This window comes from Aquarana catesbeiana, linkage group LG04, assembly GCF_042186555.1.
Source record: "Aquarana catesbeiana isolate 2022-GZ linkage group LG04, ASM4218655v1, whole genome shotgun sequence".
NCBI classification, from domain to species: Eukaryota; Metazoa; Chordata; class Amphibia; order Anura; family Ranidae; genus Aquarana; species Aquarana catesbeiana.
Window position 1 is genome coordinate 253,549,006 of NC_133327.1, and position 11,431 is coordinate 253,560,436.

General features: G+C 45.9%; 1 long non-coding RNA gene across 1 annotated transcript in view; it reads left to right on the forward strand.

Annotated features, from left to right (window-relative positions):
• The window catches only part of LOC141139859 (uncharacterized), a 76,589-nt gene extending 65,842 nt beyond the window's left edge, over positions 1-10,747 (forward strand). The window contains exons 2-6 of the long non-coding RNA XR_012243823.1: positions 6,739-6,863; positions 6,972-7,029; positions 7,464-7,523; positions 7,644-7,733; positions 8,845-10,747. This is a non-coding gene — a long non-coding RNA (uncharacterized lncRNA). The remainder of the gene's footprint in view (positions 1-6,738; positions 6,864-6,971; positions 7,030-7,463; positions 7,524-7,643; positions 7,734-8,844) is intronic.
• The last annotated feature ends 684 nt before the right edge of the window (positions 10,748-11,431 follow it).

Here is an 11,431-nt window from a genome sequence, read left to right on the forward strand (position 1 = left end):
GCTCTTCTCCCGCCACATATAGAGCTTTTATTGGTGGCATTAGATCACCGCTGGGTTTTACGGGTTTTACATTTTTTGTTATTGAAAAATAAAAAAGTTAAATATATATATATATATATATATATATATATATATATATATATATATATATATATATATATATAGGAAGGCCAGTATGGTGGCCTGAATTTATGGGAGGAGCCCGGGGGGGTATTTAAGCAGCCCGCTCACCTGTGGTGCTTGTCGGTTTCCTGTGCGCGATATACGTCAATAGGCCGACTATTCGTATACCAGCGTCCGCAGTTCTGATCGTGCAAGTTCCCGCACTCGCAATTTCTCCGCTCGAGAGTTTCGAAGCCCGCGTTTACCGAGTCGTACGTTCGGACCACGCGTCTGGCTTGGCTGTCGCAGGTAGGGTCCCGTCGGACTTTTGTTTTTACGCATTATAGATATCATGTCACTAAACCGTGATATCAAACTTACGAATCACTCGCAAATTTCACGAACGTACCGCAATGTATATCACTCGTACTATCGTTATGTTACCATTTCGCGTTATCTGAGAAAACCACCGCGACGCAGGCGTTGCTTCATTTCAGGCATGTCTAAGTTGTTAAACATGTGTCAGTAGACAGCCATAGCGATTCGCATCCTTATCGAACCACGTCAGTTTGATACCAATCATTTCTCATTTTTGAACATTTCTAAATACATTTCAACATTTCAAACCATTTCGAATCATTTCTTTCATTTCAGTCATGTACCGCGCTCCGATTCGAATCTAGTCGCATCTAAAGATGCACCGATTCGCTCCGGTGTGCCCCAGTAGTTACGGCCTCATTTCAGTACATGCTCCAGAGTCACGTCATTACCAGCCGCTTTCGACTCACCGATTCGTACCTCTGTCATGGTTATCATGCCACGTATCACGCTCCGTTACGAATTCAGTCGCATGGAAATGCACCGATTCGTCTCGGCGTGCCCCAGGTATTGGCCACATTTCAGTACATGCTCCAGAGTCCGATTCGCAGTCAGTCGCTATAGCGGCATGATCAATTTGCGCCTCTGTCATGGCAACAAATGTTACACCTGCACTTACCGCGCTCCGGTTCGAATCCAGTCGCATCTTCGATGCACCGATTCGTTACGGCGTGCCCCAGGGCCCGGCCTCATTTCTGGACATGCTCCAGAGTCCGGTTCATTGTCAGTCGTAGTTTGCGGCTCAACGATTCGTGCCTCTGTCATGGGAATCATTTCAACTGTCACGAATCACGCTTCGATTCGAATCCAGTCGCATCCATGATGCAACGATTCGTCCCGGCGTGCCCCAGGTATTTTCGGCCACATTTCAGTACATGCTCCAGAGTCCGGTCGTTGTCAGTTGCAATCGCGACATGATCGACTCGTGCCTCTGTCATGGCACGTGCCTCTACCATGACAAATCATTTCATTCATTTCATCATTTCACTCATCTCACTGTCACGTACCGCGCCCCAATTCGAATCCAGTAGCATCCAAGATGCACCGATTCGTCCCGGCGCGCCCCAGTTGTCTTGGCCTCATTTCATTCGTACTCCATAGTCCGACTCGTCATTTGTCGCAGTCGAAAAAAAAAAAAAAAATATATGTATATATATATATATATATATATATATATATACAAAAAAAAACATATATGTATGTATATAAATATATATATATATACATATATAAATAAAATAGTATAAATAAAACGCTTGGACCTCAGCCAACACCTGCATCAGAACTTGGTTAGCTATCAGTTGCGGCATAACCAATTCGTGCCTTTGCCAGGGCAAACATTTCACGGTTACATACCACACTCCAATTCAAATCCAGTCGCATCCGTGATGCACCAATGTAATCCGGCATGCACCAGCGTTTCTTTTGCCTCATTTCAGTACATGCTCCAGAGTCCGGGTCGCTGTCAGTTGCAGCTGCGGCACGACCGATTCGTGCCTCTGTCATGGCGAAACGTTTTTCATTCATTTCACTCTAAGGCAAACATTTCATTTATTTCATTGTCGCATGCCGCGCCCCGATTCAAGTTCAGGGCATCCGTCAGACATCAATTCATCCTGGCAAGCCCCAGTTGGCGCGGCCTCATTGGCGCAGTCATGGCACACCTATTCGTGCCTCTGTCATGGCACAAACAGTTCACTCATTTATTTAATGCCATGCACCTGTCGCTTAAACATGTTACAATTTACCTTTCAAACCGGGTAGTCAAACCCTCCACCGTTCTCATCTGTCATTTCCTCTAGGTCAGTCAAAAAAAAAAAAAAAAAGGGGGGCCCCCCCGTCTTCCTTCGAAGCTCAGTCATGGTCCCGATTCATTCGTTGAAACCTTCGCCTCGCTGCTATACCCCCTCATAGTCACAGCACATCCAACTTTTGCAATCGTCGCAAATACGCATCCAAACACAACTTCTTGCATTTCATTGCAAGCACACATCGAAACATAGCTTCTTGCTATTGTTGCAAGCACACATCCCATCATGACTTCTTGCAATCGTTGCAAGTACGCATCCAAACAGAACGTCTTGCAATCGTTGCAAGCACACATCCAAGCACAAATTCTCGCAATCATTTCAAACACACATCCAATCATAAACTTCTTGCAAACGTTGCAGGCATGCATTCAAGCATAACTTCTTGCAGTCGTTGCGAGTACGCATCCAAGCTTAAACTCTTGCAGTCTTGCAAGCACATGCAGCAATACGAACTTTTCACAGTCACTACAAACACATCTCCACCGACAGAAACCCCCTTGCAGTCGTTGCAAGCACACATTCAAGCACGAATCTTACAATTATTACAAGACACGCATCTTAGCACAACTTCTTGCAAACGTTGCAAGCATGCATCCAAGCATAACTTCTTGCAATCATTGCAAGCACGCATCCAGTCACAACTTCTTGCAAAATGTTGCAGGGACACACCCAAGCATAATTTCTTGCAATCATGGCAAGCATGCATCCAAACACAACTTTATAATCGTTGCAGACACGCATCCAAGTATAACTCCTTGCAGCCCGTGCAAGCACATGCAGTAATACGGACTTCCCGCAGTCACGGCAAACACATCACCATTGACACAAACTCCCTGGCAATTGTTGCAAACACGTATTTAAGCACAACTCTTGCAATCGTTGCAGGGCTCGCATCTTAGCAGGACTTCTTGCAATCAGTACACATTTCCAGTGGCACACAATCAGTCACACATCATTCTTCTGTGGCACCTAATCGGCCACTTGTCTCCAGTGGCATTTCATACGAGCCACTCATCAATTTCTGTGTCATTTCTCGCTTAGGTCAGTTGAGTTCAGGTTCCATCCCCGCACCAGGTATCGTATTCCCACACACAGCTGGCTCCTCATAACATCATCAGGCTATACCTAGCCAACATCCAGCATTTCTTGCCCTCACAGGACCCCAGAGAGTCATCCGTGTTTACGGCTCATACAGTAGGATCCTTTCTACGTGGCGTCCAGAAGCATCAGCCCATAGCTAAACGGCAAACGCTTGCCCATCACAACTGCCATCTTCAGGGACATGTCAAAACCTCAGACATTCCCCAGTCTAGCCATACAAGCAGCCATCTACCTGGCCCTCTGTGGTTTTCTACGGCCTAACAAATTCACTTCACTGGCACAGGCAGCCAGGTACTACGTAGACACAACTTGACTCGCTGGTAATTCCATTATGTCCTTCAGCTTGTAGTCTCAAAAAACTCAATAATCCGGAACCGAGGTCTACAATAACCTCCTCCGAGTTAACGAATACCACGCAGGCCAGCCTCCCCCTTGACAAACTGACCCGTATCAGGTTAGTTCCCCAAGACTTCACCCATACACGGGTGTGTACTAACAAGTAGCTGCAGTCTTTCCTAAAAATGTGGACCTATCAATGTCGGAAGGTCCCGTACTACGTGGATCGGTGTATCAACGATTATACCTTAACTCTAGGGTCTTATCACCACGTCGCCCTTGTCACCCCAGGTAGCGACAGATGCCACAGCCACCACAGGCATCGCGGCAATTTTTGGCCATTCATCGGTTACAAGTACATGGCCCCCAGAGACATTCCTAAAACCCCGGGTTTACCCGGACTTCCTCCCTCTTCAAGTTACACCCGGTCATGGCAACCGCTTAACTCCAGGGTCTTAACTGGACAGGACAGGCCGTGGCTTTGCCACCGACATCCGGTCCGAGGCGAGCCTCTTAATGAAGCCAGGTCCGCATCGCTCTGTGATGTCCTTCCTGCGCACGCTGGTGTAATTATCTTGGCAACACCAGTTTAATGTCCACGGCATGTTCGTTCCAGGCTGCCATCTTCTGGGACATGTCTACTATATTAACCAGTACGCTATTGGGCCTTCTCCCCAGTTTGGCCATACAAGCAGCCATTTACTTGGCCTATCACGGGTTCTGGCGGCCCAGCGAGTTCACCCGCAGCAATCCCGCAGGCCAAGTTCTGTGTAGTTGGCTCGCTGCCAACACCATTTCATCCTCCACCCTGCAGTGTCCAAAACCCAGCAATCAAGCTCCAGGATAGACATCCATCTCCATAAAGTAAACAACGTCCGGTGGCCAATAACCATACTCGACCGCCTACTGTCACTCCTACCGGAACACTCAAACTCTAGTCCCCTATTACCTTCGGCCAACCCTCGAGTGCCTGCCAGTTCATCAAACACCCGGGGTTCTTCTACGCTGCACAAACCTCGACCCCAGTCAGCACTCCAGTCACTCTTTAGTATTGGGGCAGCCTTGGCAGCATGTCGGCATGGGTCCCAGACCACGTCATCAAGAGACCTAGCAGGTGAAACTCTGCCTACCTCGCCCGGTACGTCCCCACTCCTTAGGTGGAAACAGCACAAGCATTCACCAAACTTGCTCAAATAAATAAAGACAGAACTCTTAAAACCACACCCCTACCTGAATGTTTTTGCCCCCTTATTCTGGCATACCGACCAGCAGACCAAGGCACACTTTCAGGTCCATTTCATATGGTAAGTCCACACTTCCAGGTCTATTTCCGATGGTAAGTTTTATGTTAACTACAAATGTTATCTATGTCCATATCGGACATAGGGCTCCACCCATAAGTAGGAAGGCCAGTATGGTGGCCTGAATTTATGGGAGGAGCCCGGGGGGTATTTAAGCAGCCCGCTCACCTGTGGTGCTTGTCGGTTTCCTGTGCGCGATACCCACCCTCCCATCCCCATTTCAAGGCATTAATTTCATTCATTCATTTCATTAATTTCTCTCTACAGAATAATCATTTCTTAAACTAGGGTATGCCCCCTTATTCTGGCATACCGACCAGCAGACCAAGGCACACTTTCAGGTCCATTTCATATGGTAAGTCCACACTTCCAGGTCTATTTCCGATGGTAAGTTTTATGTTAACTACAAATGTTATCTATGTCCATATCGGACATAGGGCTCCACCCATAAATATATAATATATTATATATATATACCATATTTATCGGCGTATAACACGCACCGGCGTATAACACGCACCTCAATTTAGGAGGGAATTTTAAGGAAAAAAAACTTTTAGGAGGGAACTTGAAGGGAAAAAAACTTACATTTAAATGCCCATCATTGCAGCCTTCTCAGTAAAGCCTTGCCCCAGTGCAGCCATGTCAGTGCAGCCATGTCAGTGCAGCCTTGCCAGTGCAGCCATGTCAGTGCAGCCATGTCAGTGCAGCCATGTCAGTGCAGCCATGTCAGTGCAGCCTTCCCCAGTGTCCAGTGCAGCCTTGCCCCAGTCCAGCCTTGCCCCAGTCCAGCCTTGCCCCAGGGGAGTCTTGCTGAAGCCTCTGAGCTTCAAAATCGCCGACCGCGATTTGAAAATGGCGCCGCCGGTGCCGAAATACACAGAGCCAGTCCTCGGCTCTTCTCGGCGGCTCTCGTTCACTTTCGGCTCCACTCGGACGGTGAGCGGAGCTATCCGAAACTAGCCGAGTATACTCGGCTAGGTTCGAGCGGCGCTCGAGTGAAACCGAAAGCGGCCGAGAAGAGCCGAGGACCGGCACTGTGTATTTCGGCGCCGGCGGCGCCATTTTCAAATCGCGGTCAGCAATTTTTTCGTTCTGACAGGTCAGGATCGCAGGGGATCGGCGTATAACACACACCCGCGATTTTCCCCTGATTTTAAGGGGAAAAAGTGCGTGTTATACGCCGATAAATACGGTGTATGTATATATATATATATATATATATATATATATATATATATATATATATATATATATATATATAGTGTTACGGTGGCTGGACTTAACCAGCTTGCAGACCCGTCATATGTTTAGTTACTATGGGGGGGGGTCCACATCCGCAAGTGGGTTTATGCTTTGCAAAAGAAACAAGAAAGGAAATTTTACACTATACACAGTTCACACAAGCGCGTAATAGAAAGGTGGACTGGAGTGGACACAATGGACATTTACTCGGCACAATCCCAATCCTGTCTTTTATTATTTATTGTGCACCAAAAAAGCATACGTTTTTCTTACAATAAATTTGGTTAATAAATAAATGTGCAAACCTTGTGCTACATGAAAAAATGTGCCTAATCCAAAAATTCCATTTGCATTGTTTCATTCTACGGGTTCATTCTACATGTGTTTCATGTGTTGATGTCATTTTCAGATTACAATTGTAGTTTAATTGTGGAACCCGTTTCTCTTCTCTTTTTGTTTTGCAGTTCCATAGCATATAAGCGCAGGCAGTCGGGGCGCAGAGGAAAGCAGGTACCTCTCCTCCCCCATGAGAAGGAGCTCTTAGCAGCTGTAGGAGAGGATGAGATAAGAAAGCTGCTGGCTCATCAAGGTTGGTGTCAGCATTGCATTGTGTGCAGGACATTTTTTTTGTCAAGCATGCGACGCGACATAGTCATTTACCATGATGTGTTTGATTTTATTTAAAAATCATCTCCAGGCCCAGCGCCACCGAAGGCAGAGGGCAGAGGAGCAGTTCTCCACGTCATCAACATGCAGTAAGTACTGTAGTAGTGACACTAATACAGTGGTTCCTTTTCAATTTGTCCAGCTTTCCATTGTTGATTCCAGTGTCATTGCTTCTCGCTCATGCAGTGACAGGTAGAGCCTCTGCGACGCTCTGTCAGGTAACGCAAGCGATTGCATAAATTACGTAATCTGACAGAACGTCACCGCTCTGAACTGAGGCGCCTGATCAGTGGCGGTGCACCTAGCACTCGCCGGCGCCGCTGGAATCAGGACAGGTAAGTGCCTTGTATTTGGTTTTTTTTAATGATTTTTTCTAAATGATGAATGCATGTTCCTGCCTTGTAGATAAAGGTTAGTGACCTGCCCTGTATTGCCATGCTAATGGATAATTAATTTTATCTATTTACACTACAGTATATTTATTTACGTTTATTAACGTTCATCATTTCTCCTTTATAAATAGGTGTCATCCAGTCAGAGGGGAAGACTGAGGAGGAGGCTGAGGCAGCAACGCCCACATTAAGTTAGTATAATCTTGCTGGTATCTGCTGAGTGATCATACATGTTTCAATGTTCTTGTACTAATGTGTGAGATTGCTGTACACTGCAGATTGTAATGTTCTTTTCTATCATTAATCAACAGCTACTGAGGCTGAGCAGGAGGTGGAGGAGACCTGCCCTGTAGAGGCTGCTGGGGATGCGGCAGAACAGCCAGACGCGGCAGATCCAGGGAGTAAGCATAACTTTTTTTGTATTTTCCAGGCAAATATAGTATTTTAAATATGAAATGCTGATGGCATACCTTGTCTAGAATAGCTTGTGATTTATTCTGCAAGGCTTCGGTTTAGCTCGAATTATTAATTATATTAGTTCCCCTCTGCAGCTGATTCCAGTCTACCTGTTAGCGTGACTTGTGCTTGTTAATATTTCCTCAATGTCCCTGATCACGCCACCTTCTTGCTGCAGTTCAGATTCCCAGTCTGAGCCAATCACTGTTAATTCATTATGAATAACACAGCAGGCTGGAGGGGGTGTGTCAGAAAAGAATCTCCAGCTATTGGCTGGCAGTCCCTGGACATGTTCAATCTCTGGCATGCCCCTAATGCATGCATTAACACTTTTCTCATGATGTTATACCTCCTAGCCTAGACCAGGAGTGAGTAACCTACCGAGCCTAGAACAGAAGTGGGGCTTATTCAACAATCAGTGGCCTTACAAAATTATCAACTTTAAAAAGTAGCCTGCTATATTTTATTAAACAACTTTTTATTAGGTCATCCCAAATGCAATGGCTTGAATGGCTTCTCTTTGGTGAGTGTAATGTTAAAAGCCGGGTTTGCTAATATGTTTTTCTGCAAGTGCAACTGATCTTCCATATTTGCCAAAGTCAGCCAGTCTGGATGAGGTAGATTAGTTAGCAGTAGCACTTAGGCGTCCATTACACCTTAAGATTTTCTCCAGCCGCCCGTGCGACCAAGTGGATAAAATCTTTGGGAGATTCCCCTTTGCACTGCTCGATGTGTAGAGGGGAATCCCTTTGTACTCTGACACTCAGCTCCACCCCGGTCAGAGTACAGTAAAGTAGTACTACACCTTCCTGCACAGCTCTGCAAACTTGGTATGACGCAGCAAATTGACACAGACACCACTATCTCCTACACACAAATTGATTAGGCGCATCTCACTAAGTATCAAAAATGGAAAACTGGTATGGAAGTGAAAACATCTCAAGATGTTACAGGATTGTCTACAAGGGCTGGGAGATCTTTGCCTTTATATAATGTTAGGGTGAAGAAGCCATGTGTATTGTATTATCTATCTAATGTATTTTCTTTTCTTCACAGGTGAAGTCTTCACCCTTCAATTGCACCCTGTGGACGAAGGCCTGGACCTGCCCACGTCTGGTTGAACTGACTGTCCTTCCGAGTCCCCAGTGGTTTCTACAGGGCATGTTCTCCTCCACCCTTCAACATCCCCCCACCTGGACAGTGACACACCCATTGTTGTTGCTGCCTCTTCCCCAGTGCATCCTTCACCCGCTCCAGAATAAGCAAACATCCCCCACCCTCCAGAGCCACATGTGTCAGATTATCTGGAGGCTAGGCGGTACCTTGGTGACCAGTTGGCTGGGATTAATATGTCCCTACAGCGACTGGTCACCAGGTTGGGGGAGAATGTACTTTAATTTTTTTTTTGTTTTAAGTTTTTGTTTGTTTTGTTTATGTTAAAAATAAAAAAAATTTGTTCAGAAATAATTGTTTTCTTGAGTTTTGTTTTCCTTGTTAGATTTGTGTGATGTTTATCTAAATGAACTAGTCCATATATTGTTACTAACTTACTAGAGGCCTTATAATTGTAGTTTTTCTACATTTAACCATCAGGCTGAACTTAGAAAATTGATGAGATTTCTCTCTACACTATTTCAATGTGCAAAGGGTAATCTCATGTATTGTGTCCAGTCACGCCGTTCAGCTTTCCCTCCACCAGAATACACAGCAGATAGTTACAGCAGGGGTTACTATACAGTCCTCAACAGTTCACAGGACATAGGTTGCAGGCTTGCAATCATGAGGGCAACAGTTAACTGGACAGAGGTTCACAGGCTAACGCAATCACAAGGGGCAACAGTTCAAAGGGCAGTGTCATGGTTATGCAATAGAGTTTGTCTGTCAGCATACCTATCTCCATGTGTTCATCTCTAGAGACCAGCTGACCCTCACCTGACTGCTTTTGCAAGCTCTCCTCTAGCATGGCTCCACCCCAGCTCCTATCAGGGAACCCTATATTAACCTGTGCACTGCAAGCCAGCAGTGCTGATCAACCATTGTGTGTTAGCTTTCGTGTGTACTGGCTGTGTTTCCTACGTCTGATTCCAGTTAACCGACTTTGGCCTGTTCTCTACTATTCCTGTCTGCTCATGAACCTGACCTTTGGCGTGTCCCTGACCATCCCTGTTTGCCTGTGACCCTGAACCTTGGCGTGTACTCTGTTGTCCTTGTCTGCTTGTGGCCCCGACCTGGCTTATCCCTTACTTGCTTGTTGTTCCAGCCTGCTGCCTCTTTTCTCTTCTCCTGTAGTCTACCGTGAGCATGAGCTGTGAGACCCTGGGGGCCGCGACCTGGAGCCAGACTGCAGCGCAGTCCATCCTCACCACTAGAGGCTCTGGTGAACACCTGCTGGCTCTTAGACTCCGCGCCCTGGGGAATCTATGCTCTAGCTCCCAGTGGGATCTGTGTTAGTGATCCAGTAGACCTGCCTCCTGAACCTCCCAGGGTTCAATCCACAGCAGTCAGTCCTAGGGTCCACTACCTAGCGGTGCACTTCCGATTCCTACAGAGTGCATCTGTCACATAGCCTCAAGGTGACCTGACAGGCAGTCATCATTTCCAGGGCTTGAGTAACATGGCAGCAGGGTAGATAACTCACTCACACTGGTGACTTTGGACAATTGCAGATGGTCATGAAACAGGCAGAGGATCAGAGAGGGCCCTGGTGTCCCCAGGGTCAGAGATGGTAAATGGGAGGGGTCCTGGGCATCTGGATGCAGCTCAGCGGTGACCAACTAATCTATCTTGGATAGAATCACATTTCCAACTGTATGCTTCTTTGTGCTATGTTGTGTTGGTAGCATATTCTGATCCTTGAGTTGACAGTCTCTCCATCAAGAGGAACTGTCATGCTGTTGAGGTCATCTTTAATCATTGTCTCTTATTTCCAGACCATCAAATAAAAATGGTTAAATTAGCACATGTTGCTATTTGTATTTAAAAAGACAGCAACATGTGAGCAGTAGCGCCACGTCAAGGCTTCAACCCTTGCTACTGTCCATTCACACAACATTCATTCATGCAATCACGCACACTCTAGTCACTCTACACAACATTCATTACAAAAAAGGGTGATGGAAGGAATAAAGGGAAAAATTTGGATTGCTTAAAACAATATAATTCTATTTAAATCTTGGGGTCATACCAAAGTCAAGTAGACAACTGCTATTGTGTCAAGTGGTAAGAAAATAAAAAAAATGATTTTCCTCAACATTTGGATGGTTGCTCTGAGTCCCATCTATCTTCACTGTCCATTCACACAACATTTATTCATGCAATCACGCACACTCAAGTCACTCTAGTCCCATCTATCTTCACATGGTAACAATGATTCAGGTCTCACAAGTTAAGGGTAGGGTAACCCAGCTTGGGGAGGTTAAATTTGAGGAAAGTTATTTGTTCCATCAAATGGGGTGTTAGTTGTGAACGGTGTGGATTAAGGATATTCCCAGTAATAGAGAAAACGCTCTCACTTTGCACAGTGGTTGGAGGACAGGATAGTAGTTGCTGGGCATCCAGGCAAAGACCAGGCCACAAACTTTTCTTACCATCCCAATAGGTCAAAGGGTCCTCTGTAGGAAGCAAAGGTGCTTCATATAGGTAG